The sequence below is a fragment of the Pyxicephalus adspersus genome, chromosome 7 (genome assembly GCF_032062135.1).
Source record: "Pyxicephalus adspersus chromosome 7, UCB_Pads_2.0, whole genome shotgun sequence".
NCBI classification, from domain to species: Eukaryota; Metazoa; Chordata; class Amphibia; order Anura; family Pyxicephalidae; genus Pyxicephalus; species Pyxicephalus adspersus.
Genome location: NC_092864.1, coordinates 75768543 through 75795285, shown reverse-complemented (window position 1 = coordinate 75795285; position 26743 = coordinate 75768543). Strand labels below are relative to the sequence as shown.

Below are 26743 nucleotides of genomic sequence, written 5' to 3'. Positions count from 1 at the left end.
TGACAGCAGTGCTGTCGGCTCAACCCACTCAGGACAGCAGCCTATGACAGTTGTTGTCTTCATCCTCCATCTGTCATCATTGGCCAAACTGTACTTTACCTTTTATTGGCACAGTGCACGGCCTTAGTTGATGTATGCTAGATTTGTCAATGACAGGTAATATAGTATACGGTTCAGTGCCTAATCTGATTGCTGAACTTTTAAGACGTTTGACTGTATTTGTTTAGGGACAAATGACCAATAGTTGGGTCAAATTTAGCACAGACAGGCTGTTAACCAAGTAAATTCACAACTATTATTTTCAGTTACACTCAGACAATTTTTCCTATTCTTGCAAATAAAAATTTGCCAGCTTTTTTGTGTAGTTTGATTGATCAGCAAGTAAAATCACAACTGTTATTTCTAGTTACACACAGTGAATACAAAGCAAATAATTCCAGTCACACATTGGCATTTTTCCTTATAATGCTGCTTCCCAGCACAATTAAACAGAAAAAAAAATGGATTTAGGCTGCCCCCATGCTTTTCTAGGTTACTAAAGTTCCTTAATTCTCAGCTATTAACCAAAAAACCTGTTTCATTACAGCTATATTAATCATTAAAGTAAACTTACAATTTGTATTTTTTATATAAAAACTTTTTATTGATTTATGCAAAAAGTGACACACAATGATAAAGAGTTAATATAAAAATGGCTAGTAAGGGGCAAAAAATGTAATGATAGTTTTAACTGCTGGAATCATTGGGCCATAATAATTATCATACAGCCTATGGTTTATGAATGTGTAAGACATATTTATATAAACATACAGGAATAGTAAAACCACAAAAGTGTTATTTGTAAAACACTTTGTGAGCTTTACTCTTAGGCTGCTCCAATGTAAACTCATAACAAATAGTCAAAACGTGTTTTTTCTCATTTACGGTTTCTTTCTGTTTAAAATCTAGGTTAAAAGCCTACCCAAAGCCACAAAAAATGTAATATAAGCTGTTACCATACAAAAAAAATCAATAAGATATGGAACTGAGAAATCTTCAAACAAAGAAAATGATCTGAGACTAGATAGTCTGAGATGGTTAATAAGGAATTTTTTTTTGCTCTGTCAGTAATGATGACCTAATAACATCTAAAGAATTTAGTCTCTTCGTGTCAGTCTGGTATAACCCTTTCACTGCTAAATCAGTTTTCATTTTCCAATACATAATAATTTTTAGCCTTAAGATGACATATTTTTGAAGAGTAAAAAGCCTGCAGAATAAAAAGTTCGTAGTTGCATTTGTTATGTTGCATGATGATTGCACTCCTTTTTAGACTTTACTCACTGTACAATGAAAACTATAGTGCACACAAACAAAAAAAATCAAACTGTAAAATATAAATTGTCAAAAAGCTACACATACACAATCTTTATATTTCATAATTTTAGAGATAGGCATAATAAATAACTGCCCTACAATTATGAGCCTTATTTATTAAAACTCTCCAAGGCTGGAGAGGACTCACTTTCATCACTGAACCCAAGTGCTCCAACAAACCTGGAATGGATTTCCTAAGTAATTTGCTAGCAAATATTTGTTAGCAAATGTTTTCAATCCTGCACCAAATCCATTCTGGGTTTGCTGTATCACCCAGGTTCACTGATGAAAGTCTATCTTCCTCAGTCTTGGAGAGCTTTTCTAAATCGAGCTCTATGTGTCTTTTTTTAGCATGGGTGGCGATACCCAATGTAGTGTAATGCAATTGTTGTTTACATACGCGTTTGCATGTAGGTTCACATAGGCGCATTGCGGCAAGAAGAGCCCTATTTATTGTTTAATTTAAAATATTGTATTATTTATTGACTTCACTTTTTTGTTTGTTTTGAATATCGTTTTGTTCTAGATTTACAGCAATAAAAATGAGGCTAGTGGTTGAACTTGATTGGCTTGTGACTTTATTCAACATGCATATGTAACTATGTTCAGGCCTGTTTTTCCTGCCTTTCTTAAGCATCTGCAAATGCTTGATATCACCTACTAAAAAAAGAGTTTACCAATAAATGAATGGGTCGGATTGGCTATGTTCAGATCTCAATTTTCCACGCCTTTTTTCAGCCTGCAAAAGCTTGAAATCGCCTTGCAAGCATTGCAGGTTTTTGAAGGCATTAGGTATTACAAGTGCTTGTTCAGAAGCTCCAAGTAGATTCTAGGGTTGTTTTGCTGTCCAAACATTCCCACAGACTTGCATTTAACTGCTCATTAAAGCTTGTGCAAGTGTTTATAAGCTTTTGCTGTAGCTGTTTATAGGTGGAATTGCTTATGAGTCCTTTGCTAAATGGGGAAAAAACAGCTTTTTCAGGCATTTAAAAAGCCAGAACAAACTTGTACAAATGTCTGTTGCCTAAAAACGATCCTGGAAGCCTTGCTGTAAAAAGTAGGCTGCCAAGTGCGTTTAGCAGTCAGGTTTTTCAGAAGCAGGCCTGAACATATCAATGCAGAAAATATGCACATAGAAATAACAAAAATAGTATCTAGTCAAACATCTAGTATAGCATAGTTAATATTGGTAATTTGCTTTAATCATAAGAATAACATCTCAATAATAGGATGAGACTTATGGTAAATCAAAAGGACTGTATTGCTCTGTAATTGATAATTGATAGTGTTATAAAACAGGATTAGTCATATCAGCAATATGAAGAAAATATATAAAGAAAAAAAATAATTAGTAAAAGAGACATTGTTGCCCAAGCATCATCACATGGCTAGTATTTCTCCAATAATAATTACCTTAACATTCTTTAAATATAGTCCCTGTTGACAATTGCCAATGTACTTCAATTGGCCTGATTTATTTAAGCTTTTCAAGGCTTTGGAGGATGCACTTTCAAGAGTGAAGCTGGGTAATCCAGCAAACATGGAATGGATCTAGTCCAGGATTGTAAACATCTGCTAACAAATAGCAAAATACTTTTAGGAAATCCATTCCAGGTTGATCACCCAGCTTTACTGATCAAAGTGTATCCTCTCTAGCCTTGGAGAGCTTTAATAAATCAGGCCCATGGAGTAGGATAGGTTCAGTGACAAACTTTAAAAGATATCTTTCTGTCCTAATAGATCTGCACAGTCCTATTAAATAATGTTAAAGCTTATTTAAACTGTATACGTTTATATACATATAAGGTTAACAGCAGGGGTTTCTGTAGTAACTACTTGTACTTGAATCTTGTCTACAATTCTATCACTTGTTTCAGATCAAAAAATGCAAAACAAGATCATTCACTTTTCAACAATTGTCTGTTAAGTATATTTTAAGTAAAATGTATTTGTGGAAAGTCCATATTCTATTAACTAAGGTATTATCTGACAATTATATGGCAAAATATCTTTCATAGTTCTGCAAGAAACTAGTTCAACAGATACTGTAAACAGCCTCAGGCCTTTATAAATTATACACTCTGGGGAAAAAACTGAATGCAAATGATCTTATCTTGCAAAACAAGGGTCTCACAACTTTACATTTATTCTGGTTAGGTAGCCATGCATTAAATTTATTTGAAATGCATAAGAACATTTATTATATGCATAATCATATTAGCAATGTAAAAAACTCCATACAAGCCAATAGTACCCAGTATCTCAATGTAGCTAATATGATACTTAATACCATGTTTCCCCGATCATAAGGCATCCCCATCAAATAAGCCACCCCCGATTTTTGCTAAAATAAGGCACTCCCCCGTGAATAAGACATCCTCCGATACTGTGTGTGTGTCCTCGATGCTGGCTGCAGGGCAGAGCGAAACAAAGTAACAAGCCGGCACACGCGCCCCCGCGATTCTGCACCAGGAAGCAAGCTGCTGATCCCTGCCCTAACGGAGTTACCCGGCCATACAGTAGAAAAAAAGGTAAGTCAGTCAACAGAAGGGGACAATCAATGGCACAGAGTGATCAGAAGGGGAATATGAATGACACATAAGTGATCAGAAGGGGAATACGGTATGAATGGCACATGAGTGATCAGAAGGGGAATATGAATGGCACATGAGTGATCAGAAGGGGAATACGGTATGAATGGCACATGAGTGATCAGAAGGGGAACATGAATGGCACATGAGTGATCAGAAGGGGAACATGAATGGCACATGAGTGATTTTCAACAATAAATGTGTACTGTAGTCTTCTTCATGGAAAAATAAGACATCCCCCTGAAAATAAGACCTAGGGCATATTTTGGCATTTCAAAAAAATATAAGACAGTGCCTTATAATCGGGGAAACAGGGTAGTCAATGCACTGTTCAAAGCTCCTTCTCTTATTTGTAAACTCATCAAATATGCCATTGTTCCCTATTTTAAGTTTTACTGGATGTCAAAGTGGAACTAATATTTTGTTTTGTAACCCAATCCCTCCAAACCTCTGCATGCATACTTTTTTGTGATTCAGTTTTTTAAGTGGAGCAACACTGTGTTACTAGCAGTGACTATATAGAGTGCAGTCACATTCACATTAAATAAAACATATTTTAAATCTCCTCATCTGCTTGTGCCAGGTAGGGATGATGTTTGAGTTCTCTGTAGGTGTTTGACACTTGCTAAATTCTCAAATAAAGACATCGAGAAGTAATGAACTTTAAATCATCTGCTCCAAGCTGGTTGTTTACCTTGCCAACAGCTTTCCGAATGATGGTTTTCAGCGGCGATACTTCCAATAAGAATTCCGGCAGCTGTTTAAATTAGTAACTGCCTGTCATTGTAACCCATTCTTAGGGTTGTCCAAATGAATTTGCAGATAATGGGCTTGGAAAACTACAAAGCATGTTTGGAGAGTATGTGGTGAACAGAACCTGGGCACATTTACCTGTCACTAGTACCAAGTGCCAACCATTTTCCACAAAGGCAGTGCTTATAACCACTAGTGCCAAGTATTAATAATAAACCTCTCCAGAGGCTGAGCTGCGGAGGTCCTGCTACAGACCTATTCACCACACTGGGAGACAAAGAAACACCATTCCGTTATCCCACAAACAACTTCAATCAAAACCCCCCGGATAGGTAAAACAAAGTTACAAAGAGACTGGGATATCAATACATCATATGCTTACTCATTTTCCACAATCCAATACAAGCATACCACCAAGGACTATTTGAATTGCAATAAATAATATATTTCAATGAGTTAGAATTCTCCTAAGCTGTATCTGCTTTCTATATGGATACTGACTAATCTGGTGGATATCATTACCTAAGGATCGTCTGTCTATGACATTTTGCTGATCAACCCTGTGTAGCTGCTTTTAATGAACTCTCCTAGCATCGGTCATTTCACTCACAATAGCCAGCTCTTATGAGAATTTATTTGAATCTTTAGGGATGCTCTGATACAGCTGCCCCCCATTAATCTACACAGCAATATTCAAAATATATACCATTGATTTCAATGTCCCCTGAGGAAGCCAAGAGCCGAAACGCATCGGGTACCTGAGATTCTATTTGCCATACACCTTATGACATCCTTATTTATTGTTTTATGCACTTTCTTTGTATTACTTGCACAATTTTGTACCATACAGTTGATCTATGTTGGAAATAGGACCTAATTTCTGTATGAATAAATACTACCTTTTTATAAAGTAACATTTTCGGTAAAAGCTTGCTCATTCCCCCACTCTGCCCTTACCCATGTATTAATTAGCTGTAGATTTTACTCGGAGACATTTGCTAGTCATCTTGTTCAGGTAAAGATGTTGTCTTTTGTTCAAAAGGTGTAGTCTTTGCCCCAAAGTATTTTCTCCACTTCATGTGTATACCCAGTAGTATATTTGTTCTCAGACTTATTTTTTTTTGTCATAGGATGCTGCTTTATGGGGCAGTAAGGTATAACATGACTTCTAAATATGCATTTTAAAATTGCACCGTGTTTAAAGTATGATATTGAAACATTTAAAGGGCTGCACAGCTACAATGAAGAATAGACGGCCTTTTAAATGATATTTAGCTGTCTCCCTTTTGCGTGTTACTAAGCAACTGTATCCTTCCCTGTTGGAGAATGTACTCTAGCTATAAGATAGACAGCAAAAAAGGTCAAAGGTCTTCGTGGTTTTTGCTTGACAGTTTAAGAGTCCACATCAAACCATTTACAGTTTTGGTAGCAGTGTTTCGGTGTCACAGCTGTAACACCTACCTTAGCAATGCAAAGCACCAATGTCACTTCCTTGGCCAGGAGGGAATAAGGTAATGCTGGTTGTTACCCTCAGGTGAGAAAGCTCTTTCACAAATGAAAAATGTCAGTAACTTAGATTTAATGGCAGCTGCAGAATACATATAAGAGAAAACATATTTGTAAATAAATACTTTTACAACTGATCTGTGATATTTTACTCTCAGAAAAGCAAATTCTTTTCCCTCTGAGCTCATTGTAATAGCTTCCTTGTCATACTGCTATGACATCAAGAAATCTTACTTGTCTTAAAGGGAACTAACTAAATCTAACTGTGAACAGGATCATTGCACATTACGTAAGATTTACCTGTCATAGCACCCCCTCCACTGATACAATGACCCTCATTGAACTTTTGCTGCTGATGATATTTGTGCCGGGTCTTTTCCAAGGTTTGCGATCTTTGGCATGTGCACATAAATAAGTTAAATTAATAAAAGAAGTTAAAATGAATAAATTCTAGCAGCAAAGGTTTTTTTGTGAATGTAGACTGGGATGCATGTTTAGGCACATTCATTATAAACATTGCTGGCAGCAAACCTGTCAGAAATGATTTAGTTTAAAGACATTAGGTTTTCAACTAACTAAAACGAAAAATATTAGATAACACCAATGATACCCCTAACAGGTCTATGCTACATGTAAAAAAAATTGGAGCAGTGCATCAGACTGCGTCCTGTGTGTCTGGTCTGTAGCTGATTAGAATGTAGAGATTAGGTGCATAGACTAGTTCATGACATGAGCGTGACCATGAAATTAGGATCTGTTCTCTGGTTCACTGGTATGTGTATGTGAACTGTTTCTCTGCATGAAATGTACTTCTATTGTTATACTAAAGCAGCAGTTATTTTTCCTCCAATATAGAAACACTTCAGATTTTTTAACATTGTGTCGCAATGCAGCACTAATGTGAAGGCATGCTCTGTTTAACAGTCATACTTTAAATGTTAGTTTCAGTACTAGACTACCTCTGAATATATAGTTAGCAAAAGTAAAGATGTGCAATGTGGAGAAACAGCTTATCAATGCTAATAGACTATTTGGTTTCAATCATTTTTAATACATTTTAAAAGGTAATAGGTACAATAGAAATATTGCATTGTACATATATTAAATCTTGTACAAATATAACAAAGATAAGCTTTCAGGTACATAACAATAATACAAACAAAAAAATAAAACAAATGACGGGGATATCAGCTTTATCTATCACAAAAAAACAAAGAACCTAAACCCAGTAAGATGTGTCTATCCGACAATTACCATGTAGTAATCAGAGACATATTTAAATTAGGCATCGAGTGAAGAAGTTTTCATGGGCATCATCTAAATTACTGGATAATTTCTCCTTAACCCACATGTTGTCCACTCCGAGCTTGACCGCATGAAACGGTATAGATTGCTTCTTCCAGTTACCAGCTATGGTCTGTTTAGCAGCTATCAAAATGTAAGAACACAGATTAAATTGAGCATTAGACAAACTTGCTGGTTTGTAATGGCCAACCAGACATGAGTACAGAAAAGGCTAGACAAAAATCTAAAAACTCTGCCCTAGAAACGGATAGCAAAAGAACAGGTCCACCAAATATGCATCACAGTACCTGGTTCCTGACACCCTCTGTAACAGTTTCTGGACCCCTGAGAAGACCAATACTTTAGGCGTGCATGAACCATATACCATCTGGTCATGACTTTGTGCACTGATTCTACCATCAAAGTATTTTTAAAACAAGAGACCCCCCTGGATCAAGCTCTATACCACTCCTCAGCTGGCCTGAATTCTTTAAGATCCGACTCCAACCTGGACACATAAGTATGAAATTGTGGTGCAACCAATTTGGTAATTTCAGTATATAATATTGAAATTAACTTTGGGGGCTGAGGCGTTCTCATACAGATATGTTCCATGAGAGAAAGTCGGAGAGGAGTGTCCCTATCCCTAATAAGGAAGCTTATCCAATGACTGGGTACCAGAAAAATTTTCTCCCAGAAGTGTCATGAGTACTTTGAATAGATTCCCTGCTTTTAACCTTAGAATTTTCCAACAAAGAAAACACATTTGTATAGTTACGGGCGCTCCACCAATCGAAAGCCCTTGAAACTCAAAATCCAGTTGAAACAGAGGGTTTTTCTGAATAGGCATTAATGGCATAAAGTGTGACATAAGGCCACTAGAATACCGCATATTATCTGAATTAGAAAATATATGTTGCAAATGAGGGCTCATACCAGATGATCTAAGTTTATTATGGAGTCAAGGTAGGGCACCTACTTCCATCAGGGTGGCATAAATCCTCTTCCAATTGGACCCACAAGGGTGCCCTGCCCCCGCTAATAGACTATTTGTAGTTGCTCTTTGAATTCCTTTTTTGACTACACTTACGTGTGGAGCTTTTACTTATTAGGATTTATGTTTAAGTACAGTAACTCCAGAAACCAACTGGCAAAAACTTACTGTAAAAATTGATCTGTGCTGACAAAATCTGATATCAGGTTGTTTGCACTGACATTTTAAAAAAAAAACATTGTACTTTGTTGACTGAAATTAAAACCTAACCCCAAAATATGAAATGCAAGCCAGTAAAAAAAGTGATAAATCACGTAACAATATTATAAATACAAGATCCACTGGATAATTGTGCCTGCATCCCTATACATTTCCAAGGACAAACAGGCATGTCATGGCAAATAATAATTTTATTCCAGTAACACATGGGAGTTAGCAATAGACCTGACAAGTCTCCTGTGCTTAAGGCTATACTGTATATGCTTTATTTCCATCTTTACAAGCAGTCTCATAACACATAACAATTGTGAAAGAGTGCAAAATGTCATGTAATACTGCAACTAAACTAGAATAACATTTTTTATAAATGTTAAGCAGCATTTTAAACATTTTTTTTATAAATGTTTGCCATTGCTTTTAGTACTCATGGTACACCTAGAACTTTTATAATTTTAGAGTAGTCAATGAGTAGAACCTCTGTATGCTTTAGGTGTTCTTACTCGGTAGATTTAATATTCCAATTTAATAGAGTCACCAAAACAGAAAATGAGCAGAAATCTATGATTATACAGCTGTCACCAGATCAAGAAATCTTGAAAAATGCTACTTGTTCTGGTAACAACTGTCCAGGAGGGCAATTCTCATTTGTAAAGATTTCCTTTTTCTTCCTGTTGTTGCTCTAAGACAGGTAATTATAGGAAATCCCTCTAATGAATATAGAAAACAATGAAGGGACTAATGAAAATAAGATTGGTAAGTTTTAACCCTTTTTAATGTATTAAAAACAATAATAATTGGTCTGTAAATGCACTTTAAGGCACAAAAACACTATAGGAGATTTCTTTTTGAAATAACAGTCTGCTACCTCCACTGTTGTTTACTTTGCCTATCTATATATTATTAAGCTTTAATGTCTTTAAATGGCTACATCACAACATGAAACCTTACAAGCGATTGAAATGTAAAAGCTCAAAATAAACTGGTGGGAAAGGCTAAATAGAGGATGGTAGCCCTTGCTGTTATTTACATGTTAAAGAGCCTGGAAAAAATAGAATATTTTGTTATGTAAAAAAGATCATACAGACTATTTGGCTTCTGGCTATCTTAGGTGACTGGATTCAAAGAAGAACTGGCACGGGTAGTTTATATAATATAAAGCACACATGCAAGATTCTATTGGATGACTTGTGGTTGCCATGCTCACAGCAGCAGTTAGTTCTGGAATAAGGCCACAACAATTAGGTAGTTAAAATCATGGACTATTATAGCTCCAAAATGGATGTAGATCCTCTCATAAACTGTTATTATTGCAATACACTGATAAAAGAAAAGGTGGACAAATATACAGCTTGTCTAGAAAAAAACTGCAGAATGTACTGAAAATACTAATACTAAATACTAAAACAGGGGAGATATGGTAAATCTGGGAAAGAAGAAGAGAGCAGAAATAACCAAGAGGGAAAATGAGATGTTTGCTATGGAAACAAGACATTGCAATGATAAAATCAGGAGTAAGGAGGGATGGATAATAACTATCAGATATATCAAACAGTTCTTTATTTTTTGTCATTAACTATATCTATAGCATGTTCAAAACAATTAACTATAAACAGACAAATTATGTTTAATAAACCTCTCATAGCCATTCCTTATTTAAAAAAAGCAACATTTTTAAGTCACTAATTTCTGTACAGGGAGACAACCAATTAATATGGTTTACACGTTCTGGCTAAACACAATCATGTGATTATAGGAAGAATACCAAGGACTGGATCCAACTGCTAAAAATACAAAACAGCAATAATGAAACACACATGCATTTATTGTTGCAGTATGCTTCATTTAAAAGAAAGATGACTGTCTGTTTCTCTATGTTGTGGTATGTTAACATCAAAAATAGTGTGTGTTTGGAAACACAATGCAATTTACTGGACAGATTGGAAGGAGCTCTAAAGCCGACAACATAATCTTTCTGTTTTTAAGGATGACTGTGGCAAAACAGAGTTTGCAGACCTCTAACCAACTAACCTCTCCTCCTTTTCCAATTTTCTTATCAATATAAACACACCATATTTCTTGGTTAAATGACCCATAGGCCTTTTATTATACATTCTTATACAAAAACGGTTCTTAAATATCAACACCATAACAACAACAGGATATTAAACAATGTACCAAAAATAACCATTAATTAACAAATACCAATCCCAAATTACACACCCAACCTAAACCTTATCTGGCTGCTGGTCCTTAAAGGCATGCATTCCACTTGTAGTGCTCCCACCTGATAGGAATTGCTCCCAGCCGCCAAGCTCGGGAACGATATAACTCCTTTTAAACGCAGACTATTACCATATTTTACTCCAACCACAAATTTTAGCAACTACGGAGACTCCATACCAAAGATAGGTCCCCAACCCCACAGAAATTGTACCAATCAGCTCACACCCTCTTTAGGACCTCAACTGCCACTGCTCCACAGGCGAAACACCTCATGCTTGTGTGTTCCTCCACATCCCATCCTGGATTCCCAAACACTACAGATTAATTTCCACCTCATTCAGGTGTACCCCATCTGGCCGTAAATACTAATCTAAGGAATCTGCCCATGGTAAGGGGGAGCCAAGGAATTGAATCCTGAGTGTATGGTGCCAGACATCACAAAGAGAGAGAGGTTTAGCCTGGTGCTATGTTTATAAAGAAGAGGTGTCTGTCTATCTTTTTTCCTTTTTTTTTTTTTTTTTTTTTTTTTTTTTAATTATGGTGAATATACAACCTTAACTGCTGAGACTCCACCACACCAATACGCTTGATAATGTCATCGCTCAAACCCTACCTTGCCCCCCCCAATCCTTAATAGGTTGGAAGAAAATTCCTTCTCGTTCAGTCCCTTGCCCCTCAAACATTTTCTAAACATGGCCAAAACCAGAGTTAACCCATCTTCATGTATCAAAAATGACCCCTCCTGTTCAAGTTTGACCCCCAAAAAAGCCCTGATCGCTGTCATAGGGCAGGCCACCACCATCCACCTTTGCCAGTTCAATCCCAAACATTCTACTGGCTGTTTACCAGATGCACCCCACTGATTGCATCCAAATAACAGAACGACGAGCAATGATCCTGCACCTTCTCCTCAATATGCTCACTAAAATAGCGAACGCCTGCAGCCAATTGACTAATGTCTGTGGTATCATAGTGGTATCAAGCCTCAGCTGCTCCTGCTCCATGTTTGTCCACTCACTCCCCACTCCCCATCTTAGGTAGGCCTGTTTTCTCTGCCGCCATCTAGGCAGCACTCACGTCCACACAACTCTCGAATGGAATGCCAGGCCCTTGGTGTTGCCCCCAGAGGCCGCGCATACCGGGATCTACCTCCCACCTGACTGGTTGGCTCCCTGGACAGGCCGCTGTTCTCGGAGGCTGCCATCTGCTCTGCTCTGCAAAATTGGAGGGAGGAAGGTGGGCAATCCCCATACCTGTTTAGGCTATTAGGGTATTTTTACTTTTTTCTTTTGCACCCTGGCTAATCTAATGACCTCACCTCTTCTTTTTCTTGACTTTTATTTTTACCTTAACACCACTCAATCTGCAAAGTGACCTACTGATCACACCAAAGCAAACCGATTAAGTCTATCCTGTCTGCTCCCTGTTGCCCAGTCGAGCTGGCCTTCCACTATGCTCCCTTGCCTCGCATGCTACAGACCTGCTTCATAGCGCTAAAGGAACACTGTGGAGTCGACAGCCAATATGGCTGCTTCCTGGAACACAAGGTGACAGGTTGCTGGAACTGTCATTGGGGCCAGGCACCTGCTTACAAGTAATTGTGTAAAAGTTAGTTATGGCAGAATCTCTCCACCTACCCCAGTTTAGTTCAGCTTTAAAGAATCATAATAGGTTTATGTATTTAAAGCTGAAATCAATCCATATTCTACAATAATAATTACGTATTTTTAAATACAACTCACATAGTTGCGTATTATTAATTATTTTAATTATTATTATGAATTAATATTGATATTTACCTATGTAAGGAAATTCAACTCCATTTTAAACACCTTAAAGAATTTGACCTTGGCAAGCAACCTCATGGTACCCAGTAAGATGTTGTAGCTGGATAAAAACAGACACTGACAAAAAGAGGGTTAGCAATAGCGTCAGTATGTTGGAAATGGTGATAGTGAGAGGACAGGGAGAACAAATTAAATAACGAGAGATAGATGCAGATGATTAGGTGTTTTGAGCTTGAGTGTTGTAGTGCCGTGCTACACTCGTTTTGTGCTAAAATGTACCTAAGTGCAAAGCAGCAGTCATTTAATTTTTGGTGATTGGGGAGTAATGGATGATTAGATGTCACTTTTTGTTAACAATCTGCTCCTGAGATTTTTTTCACAGCACCCTGCCACTCGCATGAACAATCTGTTTCTACTGCCTTGCCTAAATCCTTTTATTCCCAGTCCTAACTATGTAATTTGGTTCTCCACATAAATTGTGGGTAAAATTTGTCTCTTCTTGACGCTTTTAGTATATAATGGTGGGGACACAGGAAGAGAATTAAATTGTGAAATTTACAATGTGCTTTATTGTGCTACAATGTAACGATCCCAGTAACCAATTAGCATGCCAAATGACTACAGCAGTGCACCTTGACAATGTGTAAACTGCCTCAATTTCAATAGGCTAACATGAAGACTGAGCTTGAGATTAACATAAACTATTAACAGCAGCCTGCCTAATGCTCATTGTAGTTCAGCACTGCAATTTGCTAATGATCTAGCCTCCTACACACTATTCCCACAAGCTCCATTTTTACCAAGCAACAATCTCCCCTTGGAATGGAATGTTAAGTATATAACAATCCCAATGAGTGACGAATTCCAATTCTAACTTGTTGACTGTTGCCTCTAAAATGACAGATTTGTGTACACATGTCAAATTTGTCATGCATTTTGAAATCTAAATGAATAAACCATGTTTGGAGAATAGGAAGGTTTACTATTTTTATTGTAAGCATAGTGGAGGGTAAACTTTTAGTCCTGTAGCCACAACAGAAAGTAAGAGAATATCTTTTCAGTCTGGGGAAAGTTCTCTTTCTTTAGTGTCCCAACCCTATTCCTGATGACAGACTATTATTGTTATTATTGAACAGGATTTAAATTGTACCAACATATTAAGCAGTGCTGTACATTAAATAGGGGTTGCAATTGAAAGACAGATGCAGACAGTGACACAGGAGGAGGAGAGGACCCTGCCCTGAAAAGTCTACAATCAAGAAGTCTAAAATGTTGATTTTATCTTTGCTTTTATTCCCATTGACATTGGTAATCAGAAGTAAAAGAAAAGCAAAATATGGAACTAGTTGACTAGATTAGTTGTATGCAGCATGTAAACTTGACATTTATAGTGGTTAATGTCTCTCTTATTTTCTTTTTACCGTAATGGAATTACATGAATAACTTTTGTAGCAGGCTGGTATCTCTGTTACAGGATGGGGGGGTAAGGAACATGCAGCCCCCCATCTGCCCTGCCCCTGCTGGAGTGGTGCGAGGCAACTTTTGAACAGCACTAGAAAGTAAATATTAGTTAGGATTCTAAAGTTATTCGAAACAATACCTGCAAAGAAACTAATCTATATGGATCTCCTCTGCTGTCCACACTGCTAAAATCTGCCTTTTTGATAATAAATCTTTCCTTGATTTCTGCTGAAGACCAACAGTTTTGTAAATTTTTATTACCTGGTCTCATACTGCACAGAGGGGGTTTATGATGTCCCTAAAAGACAGAGTAATGATTTAGAGGTCAGTGGGAGGAATCTCCGACCACAGCAGGAGACACAGGAGATGGACACTTCCAGAAGAGTCAGTTTCTTAGTGAACATGGGGGAAGACTTCCCAGTAATGAAGCAGAGCACACCAGTACAGGCAGTATGAGAGGTGAGTATATTGTTATTGGTATTATTATTATTATTATTAATATTATTAGTAATAAACAGGATTTATATAGTGCCAACATATTACTCAGCACTGTATAATAGCTTTTTTTTTTAAATATAGCTTTTTTTCTCCCAATTAAGAGGTATGGTAGCTTTAACTCTACTGGGCAACAATTCTCTTGAAAGGGGAGAGGGAGAGTGTATGTATGCCACTAATCACCAATAGTGCAGTGGGAGAATAATATACCACACTGGTCAATTCATAAGCTAGGAATTATATCCCACTGACCACTAAAGTAAGGAGGCAATGAGTGATTATTTTTTATGGACAACGAATTCTAGGGTAAAATTTGTACCATACTGACTTTTCATTCCACTGACCATTTATGGTGGAGCATTTCTACTCATTTATACCCAGGAATATTTTACTTCAACAGACCCTAACAGACTATACATTACATATTTCCAACCTATGCACTATATCTCATATGTTAAGTAGGTTTTATCACCTGTTTTTTTACAAAAAAGAAAAGGGGCTACACTTTTTTTGCTTTTTTCCTTTGTAAAGCCCTGTTTCAAAGAATATTTTATGGATAGGAGAGGGTACAAACACGTTTGCTGTCCTCCTTCCTATCCAGGAAGCTCCCAAGCCAAATAGGGAGTCTAATTTAAATATTTGGGGACCCGTCGTCCTTTTTTTTCTTTTTTTGAAAGCCTGCAAATATTTGTCTGAAACTGCTCCTTGGCACCTAGCTGTGGACCGTACAACATGGTCTAAAAGTCCATTAAAAAAATTTAGTAGAACAAAGGGTGCATGCTTTCTAATCTGCTAAAATGAGACCCGTAGTGGGAACAGGCAGTTCCATGCAACTCCCAGCCAGGAGCTGGCACATAATCCAAAGTCTCTGAAAAGAGACGAGGGGTGGTGTTCTGTTCACGTGTGGTTATATACAGTGACAGCAGATTAGGATATATCTGTGAGTTTGTGCATGATAGGAGGTTCTTTTGTCCCAGGTTTCAACAAGTTTACCTTTTTAAGAGCATGTTCATGGTGACATGAGTGAGACATATCTTGTGTGACAAGCCCTGCATCGCTCAACTTAGAGACCTAGGTAAAATAAGGCCGTTTTGTTTGTCAGATTGCTAAGGACTTATTTTGTTTTTTTTCCCTCGTTTTATAGAATCCTCTGTATATAGCATTGCTGTAAATAAACCTGCAAGACTGTTTCATACAAAAATATGGCTTTTTAGTGCAGTGTGCTAATACCGGGAGACACCTCCACCCTGTTGCTTAGCTAAACCAATAGATGTTTGGTGTTGCAGATATATGAATACCAATGCTAAAATATGTTTATTTTGTCTTTACAAAAAAGGTATCAAACCCTATTGGCTAAAGAAAATATGCAAGAGAAAATATGGAAAACCAATTATAGAAGCAGTAAATTGTTTATTACACCATTAAAATGTTTTCAGAACATCTATATGTTATGGATACAATTGATTTTTATTTCAAATTCAACACTGTAATAATTATTTCATTGCTTCACACTTAACTCTCACCACACAGAATGTAGTTACGTAGTTAGGTTGAAAGAAATAAATCCATCAAGGTAATCCACTAGGGAAATAAACATATCTCAGATAAAACCCTATAGACATAGTTGACCCAAAGGAAGGCAAAAACCCTTATAAACCCTGGTATAGTTTGTTCCAACAGGGGAAAAATTATTTCCTGATTCCATAAGGCAATTGGATGTTTCCTGGAACAACAGTCTGTTATCTTTCCTTTAAAACGTTATTATCCAGTTATATTCTGTGGTTCTAGAAATCATCCAGCTTTTTCTTAAAGCAATCTATAGTACTTGCCAATACTACTTCCTAAGAAGAATGTAGAATCAGATAAAATATGTTCTAGTATACATAAATCAAAAAAACAAGAGAGTAAAAAGGTTTGAAAAGTGTAATCTAGGTCTACACATTGCATATTGTCCAGGGACCCGCTTCATGATAAGCCATATTATATACATTGCTCCAAATGCTCAACTCCAGAAAAATATACTTACCATGGTTAAAAGTTTAAGGAATTATTTTCCATTAAATGCAACCTATATCATGTATGCTTTTCTGGTATATCTTGCAAAGTTGCTTGTTTAGATGCAGGGATTATTACTGCCCTTGTTGTTCTTCTGGGGTGCTCAGATGTAAGCTCTGGTGGTCTCCTAGACCCCAATTTTACTATAATTTTCCCTTCTTCCTGCCATTCACCTAACAAAGCCTGGGGCTCTGTGTCATTGGAATAGACAGGGAGGCAGAGACAAGACTGCGGGGTTTATGAGATTTGTAATAACAAGACCGATATAATAACTTTTATTTATTTATATGACAATTCTAATGCTTGTCCCCTTCAATACACCCTCCATTCACAATTAAGTTCTGTATTCCACTGGTTGAAGTGTGAAGCAGATCAGTTTCTGTCTGTTGTTTCCAGATATGTGATTTTTTTTAACTACATCTATTGACTCAAGCATGTTCCTTTAAGCACTGATTTCAATTTAGTGAAATAAAACTGGTGATTTCCGGACACTTTTTTTTTCTGAAGGAGATGGCCGCAGAGATGATAGAGTTTATGTAAATTCTGCTCTCTGTGAATATGTTTGTTACTAAGCACCCTCTGCTCTAGCCTGCCACCTTGTGGCTTGTTACAAAGTTAAAATATAGAAGTCGGATTTCAAGGAGTAAGGGGACATGAAGGACTTCTACTTCTTTTTCTCAAAATTGATTATATCCTAAAATAAGATGCTGCCAACTGCCATCTAGCAACCACCAAGTCAATTAAAGCTTTTTTAAAATCCCATTTATAATTACCTTAAGTATCAGGACATCCAGCCAAATGAAAGATGGCAACTCCACATTGATGACTACAGTTATTTTTAGAGCCCCTGTTGTGCGCCCATCAAACACATGGCGTAAAGGGCTTTCATTAATGACTTTACCACTTCCTGGTTTTGCTCCTCAGCTTCCTATATTAGCAGTGTGCTAAATCAGTATTGCTGATTCATAGCCTAATGATCAGGCTGCGGACAGAGTTGAAATGGGAGCTGCTCAAGTTTAAACACGAATAAGGGTGTCACATGCTTGGTAAAGAAGTGTGGCAGAAAAATGCAAAATAGGGTCAAAAACAGAATTATAAATCCTGTGCAAGTAAAACAGATGAGGTGTATGTATGTCAGCTGTTCATATAGCTGTTTGTCTAAAGTCCTGCATTAAAAATAGAAATGGCAACATTTATATACATATAAATAGATACGGTTACATTTATATACGTTCCAGTATTTATGATAAAAATAAAGTAGCAATAAAGAGCCAATAGAGGTATGCAGTGTTAGAGGGGTGTGGGGCAGCTGCACGTGTACAGAAAGAATTGTATTCTGAACAAAAAAAGAATGCTGTCAATGCTGCATGGCCAATCAATGTCATAGAAAAGTGAATCATGTGAAGTGAAGCATCTTATATTCTTCTGTATCTATTATACCTGACTCACAATTGCTGTCTATTTATTAGCTACATAGGGGCTTGTTCTGACTCATATTTGCACTATATATTATATATATATATATTTGCACTATATATATATATATATATATATATATATATATATATATATATATGAAGAGGAGAGGAGATGTGATCAGCAAGAGGCTGAGGGAAGTGACCAACAAGAGGTTGAGAGAGAGCCAGAGTGGATTCCGGGCTGAGAGAGAGCCAGAGGATTCCAGGAAAGCCAGCAGCCAAACAGTACTACAAAAATGTGAGTGGAACAGAACTGATATAGTGTGTGTGTCAGTAAGGGAAGGCACCTAAGTGAGGTAGCCAGATGCCCAGGCGGGCTACTGTTTATTGTTTTGTTGTTAAGTGCTAGAGAGTGTGCTGTAACACTTACCTAAACAAATAAAAACTGCTGTTATTTTGGACATTTGGAGTCTGCTGCCTCTAATCTGCCCTGTGATCATCCTGTTACCATGAGCGATCCCCCTGTGCTATGCCACAATATATATGTAACGTAAATCTAAAACCTAAATTTTTTTGCATTTGTGGATAAAGTGGGGAATTGTTAAAACCCCATTTGGAATACTTACCTTAATTTCCTAGCTCAAACACACAGCAGGACGTAAGTACAAATATCCTCAAAATATGGAAAAGCCCCATAGATAGTCTAGCCTACAAAAATTGAGTAGACATATAGGGCCTGATTTATAAAGCTCTCCATGGCTGGAGGGGATACACTTTCATCAGTAAAGCTGGGTGATCCAGAGATTGATAGAGAACTGACCTAAAGATCGCACCCAGAGTTATAATTATTCATACTCTGAATGGTCTAAGGTTATTAGTGGTGTACCCCAGGGTTCAGTGTTGGGACCTTTACTGTTTAACATCTTTATAAATGATATAGAGTTTGGGAATAAAAGTACCATTTCTGTGTTTGCAGATGACACCAAACTATGTAATGGAATTAGAACCATACAGGATGTCTATAATCTACAAGCAGACCTGGATATACTGTTTGATTGGGCAGCCAAGTGGCAAATGACATTTCATATAGATAAATGTAAAATTATGCACTTGGGAGCTAACAACATGCATGCTTCCTACTGTCTAGGGGAAATACATTTAGGGTAGTCAGAAATGGAAAAGGATCTGGGGGTTCTGATAGATCATAGACTTAATACCAGCATTCAATGCCAAGCTCCAATATCTAAAGCTAGAAAAGTACTTTCTTGTATTAAAAGAGGAATAGACTGCAGAGATGGAGACATAATCCTGCCCCTGTACAAAGCGTTGGTCAGACCACATCTGGAATATGCAGTCCAGGTTTGGGCACCAGTTCACAAAAAGGTCATTGTGGAATTGGAGAGCGTGCAGAGAAGGGCAACTAAACTAATAAAAGGAATGGAGGAGCTCAGCTATGAGGAGAGATTAGCTGAACTGAATCTATTCTTCCTTGAGAATTAACGTATAAGGGGGGATATGATCACCCTGTATAAATAAATAAATGGTCTATATAGAGAACTCTCTTATATAGAGAACCCCATTATTCACTTTGAGATCATTACAAAGAACAAGATGGCACTCTTTGTATCTGGAGGAAAAGAAGTTTAAGCTCCGGATAAGGAAGGGATTCTTCACTGTAAGGTCTGTGAAAATGTGGAATCGGCTCCCTCAGGAAGTAGTTTCAGCAACTACCATAGATTGCTTTCAGAAAAAGCTGGATGTTTTCTAGAAGCACAGAATATAACTGGGTATTAAGGCTTTAAAGTAAAGATCACAGAGACTGTTGATCCAGGGAACATCCGATTGCCTCATGGAATCAGAAAGGAATTTTCCCCTGTTGGAGCAAATTGTACCAGGATTTTTTTGCCTTTCTCTGGATCAACTCTGTCCGTAGGGCTTTATATTTGGGATCTGTTTATTTCCCTAGCAGTTGAACTCAATGAACTTATCTCTTTTTTCAAACTGACTTACTATGCAACCATTATGTAAGAGATACTATGTTTTAGACCCCAGCACTTACCATGTTTGCTGTGAGATTTTCTTTCCAAACCATGTTATTGCTTAGTTAAATCTGACATACAAAGAAAAGAAATGTCCTCAATAGTAATCAGAATGCCACATCCCATAACAACACACTGAAGTAAACAGCAAGGGCTAACAAGAGTACTCATTGGTATAGATGGGATTTTAAAGTGGCTCATGAGATAAAAGTCTACATTTTTATGGAAAATTCATATAAAAAAAATACATTTACATTCATACATTCTCAAAGTATTGTCAATACAGATATGCCTGATGCCTTTTACAGGTAAATCCTGCTTCTTCAGATGGAAAGAGGAAAGAGAAAGTATTGTGCACAGTAAATAAAAATGATCATTGTAAATTAAAAATATCCCAATATCAATATTACATATTAGTACCCAAAATTTTATCACAAATTACGATAATTACTCTTAAAGTGCTAAATCAACTGAATTAACAGTTTCCAAGCAGGGCTCCAATTACAGTGAGATGCAGCCTTGAAGTCAGGGACCCCTAAGGATAAGAGGTATGAAACTAAAGCTACGTACACACTTCCAATGGTTCTCACCCGATAATCGGTTCAGGGGCGAATCTTAAGTGTGTACAGCACGTTTCCTTCATTGCCTGGACAACCGACCTGGCGGATCCCCGAGCGATGAACGACGAACGATCGTAATGCAACTGAAGGGGGAGAGCATGCAGCGGAGTGCCACTCTGTAGCTCTCCCCCCTCCCCTATGCATAGAGCAGAATGGTGCTGTATGTACAGCATTGTTCATGCATCGTGGAGTACTTAGTCGTTGGCAAGGATTGTGAAAGGTGCTTTCCAACGACTATAAATGCAAATGTGTATGCGGCTTTAGGATAAGAGTATGAAACTTTAAACGCTCTTGAGTTCCACTTTAAGTAAAGGTAGACTATGTTTTAGAGGAACTTTTGGGTTCTAAACAGTTTATAGCCACTCCTAAACTCTGCTTTAGCAAGTAATCTTATGTAAATAAAGTGACAGAGGTATTTACATGGAGTGGGCTTCCCCAGTTACCTAATGTATTATCTCTTTCTATTTCTTTTGATTTTTGTTTCCCTCTTTCTTTTTCTTTTGATTGTTAGATTTCTGCAGACTTCCAGGAAAATATAAATTGTACAAACTATGATGTAATAATACAGCATTTATGGGGATACTTTGTAAAATGTCAGAAATAAGTAACTCTGAACACGTTTAAACAAATTAAAAATTATTATCCTGTTGTTTCATAATTGTAGGTAAAGAACATCCTGTAAAACTGAAGCGTATACACTAGTATTGCATCAGTGTAAGTTTGTGCAAGTTAAAATGCTAATGCAATTTCCTGTTGTTCTAGAACAATGCACAGATTTCATCAAGCATACTGTATGATAAGGATTGTAGTTGGCAAACCTCACGCATGAATACTTATGGATGTCATGCTAAATGAACAGAATGATTGAGTGTCTTAAGTAACACAAAAAGTACAAAATGAAACATTCCTGTTTAGACATTGACCTTGAAGAATAAACTGTATCAGATTTTATTTCAGCAGTATGATTTACTACTCCGTTCTATTTGTTAGGTATTATTGTCATTACCCAACTTAGGTTTATATTTCATTTGGTTGGCATTTATTACAGCAGAAAAGCAATCATCAACCCATAGGCAATGTTGAATATAACAAATACATTTAAAAAATGAAAAAAATTATTCCTATGGTATGACTAAGGATGCATATTTAAAATGGTTAAACTTTTTTAAATTTTCAATTGACTTCCTCAACTTCCTCCGCTTCGATATATATTAGAAATGGAGCAGCCAATCAAGTTTCCACTTTTGTGCATTTTGTTTAATACTCATAGAAAATGTTAACAACAACATTGACAACATTTTCTGAAGTCTACTGGAAATACCTGCATAGTCACATGACAGATTTAAATAAACACAAAAATGTTGCCTTTTGTTGAGGAACAAAGATAAAAAGAAATGATAAACTTTAGAAAAGTTTATAGAAAACTATAGTCTGAACTGCCCTGCCCCTCTGCTTCATGAGTAAATTGTAAAGCCCCTTAAAATTACAAAATTTTAAGGGGCTGAGGGGGGTCAGGGGTACCTACAGGAACATCTCCCAACTGATTGTATTTAATAGATTTTTTGTACATCAAAGATAATATATGGTCAGAAAATGTGATTTTAAAGCCCCTTAACAAACTGCTACATTTAGGGTCAGGGAGGCCTATAGTAACATATCCCGGGTGATTTTTTTTTTTAAACATGTTGTTTTTCGCTAAATCAAAGTTAAAGTGAGGGTAAAAGGGTTTTAAAGCTACCCACTGACTTTTTGAGTTAGCATAGTATAGACACAGACCTAACTTGGAATATATATAACATACAAAAAACATACAATGGTTGCTAGCCAAAGAAAGAAATACAGAGAAACATTTTTTTTTACAGCTTTGCCATCTGTTTAAGGATGAGTAAAACTGTTTAGTTTGGATTCCATTCCATTTTGTGGTTCTGTGGTTATTTTTAATCACAATGAATTACACAGTGTATCTGTACATTTGCCCATGTCTACTCAATATCTTTCAGATAAATTTAAGTACACCCATCCTTAATTACCTTTTTAGGTACATTTCCTTTTCAAGTTTGATTAGATTGATAAAGCAAGCACTTTTGTTAAACAAATCATCATGCAGAATATTTACAAATTTACTTTTGTAAATTTGTATGCAAAGTGTATTGTTCACTGTCACAAATTTGCTTCATGTTCCTACTCTACTTTATAAGTAATCTGCCAGTAAGAAGAGAATGAACAGCATCTTGGGTAACAAGAGGCATGTTTTTTGATGTGGATATACCGATAACATACTGGAGAGAAGCAGTTTTAAAGGCCTTATATCTTTCTAGAAGTGTTTTGAAAGCATAATGAAATGACAAATTACCATCTGAAAATCAACCAGAGCAAGAAGCCCAACCAGTGATTTGGGATAAGAAACAGAACATCATTGAAACTGAAATTGGAATCAATAATTTATCCTATAAAAAGGATATGATTGAACTGCATGCAAAGTCAAGAAATCTAGAATAAAAATTACAATGAAGGAATATCAGCTAAAATATCATATACTAGCTGATTACCTCTGGTCAGTTTCTATAAGTTCATTTTTATTAAAATATAGTTGTAGAAATTTTGGTGGTTGATCTAGCAGCGGAAGTAACGATCCCGCTTTATGGTAAATTTGCCCTTGAACTGTGAATGTGGATAGAAGTCCAGGCTGTTGAACAACTGATGTGGCGCCGAATTATGTCATTTGGAAACGTGAGCTGTATTTTCTGATGTTATTAAGAAAATGCTCTGAGGTATTTGCTGATGTGTAATTCCAAAGTTTTGTGGTGGTGTTTCCAGTTGGCAGAGTTTGACTTTCCCTTTATTGCTGCAAATACCAGGAGACTCAGATTTAAACTTCTTGGCTTGACAATAACTACAAACCATTTCTATTTTTCCGATGGTAACACTTGCATGCTATGAGTAGTCTTTATGTGGATCATAGTGGAATCTTTCCAATGCTAAGCTAAAATGTTGTGCAGTCAATGATCGTCCGGCTTTTTCTCTCATTTCGTGTACTCGGGTCTCACATTGTTCTACTGTCTCTGAAGCTCTAGATGTAGTAGCTCTATCCCTGTTATCCTGTAGTCGGGCCTTATGCTGTTGTACTGTCTCTCAAGCTCTAGATGTAGTAACTCTATCTCTCTTATCCTGTAGTGGGGCCTCATGCTGTTGTACAGTCTCTGAAGCTCTAGATGTAGTAGCTCTATCTTTCTTACCCTGCAGTCGGGTCTCACGCTGTTGTACTGTCTCTGAAGCCCTAAATGTAGTAGCTCTATCTCACTTTTCCTGTAGTCGGGCCTCACACTGTTGTACTGTCTCTGAAGCACTAGATGTAGTAGCTCTTTTTCTCATTTCTTGTACTCGAGTGTTTTGCTGATGTACTGTCTCTGAAGCTCTAGATGTAGTAGCTCCTTCTCTCATTTTCTGTAGTCGGGTCTCATGCTGTTGTACTGTCTCTGAACCTCTAGATGTAGTAGCTCTATCTCTGTTATCCTGTAGTCAGGCCTCATGCTGTTGTACTGTCTCTGAAGATCTAGATGTATCAGCTCTATCGCGCAGCGTGGCAAGTCTTCTATTCCTGTCCTCGGGATTTTCTTGTTTACGCTGTTGTTTGATTCTTTTTTTTTGCCTTTGATTTCACTCAGCCAATCGCCTTACATTTCCCAAAGGCATTAGTACAGGCTAGAAATTTGTAAAAGATTCCAAAAAAAGTATGTAAGCAGAAGGCACACTATCAGTGAGCAATGCATACTCACATACATACATGCAAATATACCTCTGACATATACCACAGCGCTGTACAAAGATCAGTGGTGTACTCAAATGAGTCTGAATCATATGTGTAGCAAGTTTGGTTTAAATGTGTCGATGCTTTTCTGAGTGATGGTGGAAGATAGCAAGTTTAGTTGAAATGTCTCCATGCATTTCCTAGTGATCACATACACACATCTAGATATGTAACACATACATACATCCAAATATAGCTCTGACCTATAGCACAGCATGTACAAAGACCAGCGGTGCACTCACATGAGTCTGAGTCCTTAATCTAGCAAGTTTGGTTGAAATGTCTCCATGTGTTTCCTAGTGATCACATACACACATCTATATCTTTAACAAGGTTGAAATGTCTCCATGCGTTTCCTAGTGATCACCTAATATAGCTCTCACATATAGCACAGCGTTGCACAAAGATCAGAGGTGCACTCACATGAGTCTGAGTCTTGCAAGTTTGGTTGAAATGTGTTAATGCATTTCCAAGTGATGACATACACACATTCAAATATAGCTCTGACATAAAGCACAGCACTGTACAAAGATGACAGGTACACTTACATAAATCTGAGTCATATGTATGGCAAGTTTGGTTGAAATGTCGCCATGCGTTTTCGAGTGATGGTAAAACATACATACATACATACATCCAATTTTATATATATAGATCAATTGTGTACAGCGCCATAGTCTGAGCCAGCAGCAGAGGAAGGAATGCAAATGCATAATTTGCAGTAAAAAAAAGCAAGCGAGCATTTACTCTAAGCTTTATGTTGTTATTGTTGGGTTGTGGTTAGTATGCTGTTTATACAGACATGGGTACACAATCATATATTAGGCTTTGTTTGGTGGTTCTTCCTCTTGTATGGTAGTGGAATGTTTATACATGTATAATGTATTTTTTGTCCTACATGGTTATGATGTAAATACGTGTCATTGTTTTCCTGTTGTTCCTCGAAACAGGGGCACTGGTAAGGAAAATTTCACATGGGTGACTCTGCTGTTAGTGATACATAAGCAGCAGTTAAGCATCATGAAATTAGTAGTTTCAGAGCAGCAATGTAATTGTTGCCTTGAGGAAGGGATGCTGCGCAGTCCTAAAACGTTGACAGTACTTGTATTTTGCAGGCATGCTGACCTTAAATAATAATATTAAATTAATACGAGACACGTACGACCACAGCTTTGAGGAAAAATTACTTGAGAATAGTTTGCTCATCCTTGAGAAGTGATTAAATAATATAATCAATTTAATAAATATGTTATAAATCAATTATAAATAAATGGTTCACTGACTGAGCCATATATACTGAATTTTGTTAACAATTGTTAATTTTTTGATCATTGTAAATGCCTTGGGGTACTGTTTGCACTTGGCAGAAATGTGATTTAACCTTCACATTTAGAAAGGTGTTTTGCAGTTAGAACTGGGAAGTTGCAGAATACATTTACACAGCAACTTTATGAAAAGGTACAATGGCGTGAAATCCATCAAATCTGTTTTTATCTGTCACAATAAAATTTTTATGCTTTTACAATAAAGTTTTTGCAGTAGCTAATGCAGCAAAGCATGCACAATATGGTGTCGATATACAGGTGTTGATATACCACTATACAGGTGGTATTGATTGGCTAATTGTAGCCAACTATGTAGATTGCTTTTAAAAAAGGCCTTATGATTTTGGAAAATTCACAAAACATGACTGGCCATTAGAATTTGTAAATGACAACAATGTAGACTGTTGACCTATGGAGTATATGATTGTCTTCCCAATTAGAGCAAATTGAACCAAACTTTCTGAGGGCTATTTGTCTTTCTCTTGTTAAGCTATGAGTTGTTATTTAAGTATATTTTATCTATATTTTATCTGCATAAATATGGAAATTATATCCTCTATCAATGCATATAGATATTCAATTAAAGAAGGTTCATGCACAAATAATAGCTAGTCATTCAAACAGTTTAATTAAGAAAACAAGGTAAGACAAAGTACACAGCAATATTGTCAGATATTTAAACACATAGGAACTTCAATTATTGATACATATATGTATATCACATGGACATAGTTATTAGTAGTAAGTAACCCCTGTAATAATCTAGTAACTACTTAATACACAATACATCCAATAACATAGAATGCATT

General features: G+C 36.7%; 1 protein-coding gene and 1 long non-coding RNA gene across 2 annotated transcripts in view; one reads left to right on the top strand and one right to left on the bottom strand.

The window, feature by feature from the left end:
• SHISA9 (shisa family member 9) overlaps positions 1 to 26743 on the top strand; it is a 366487-nt gene that overhangs the window by 258891 nt on the left and 80853 nt on the right. The window lies entirely within an intron of this gene.
• Positions 7237 to 17624, bottom strand: LOC140335964 (uncharacterized). Its single transcript, XR_011921787.1, has 2 exons — positions 17498 to 17624; positions 7237 to 7634 (listed from the first exon to the last, which is right to left on the bottom strand). It is a non-coding gene; the product is annotated as an uncharacterized lncRNA (long non-coding RNA).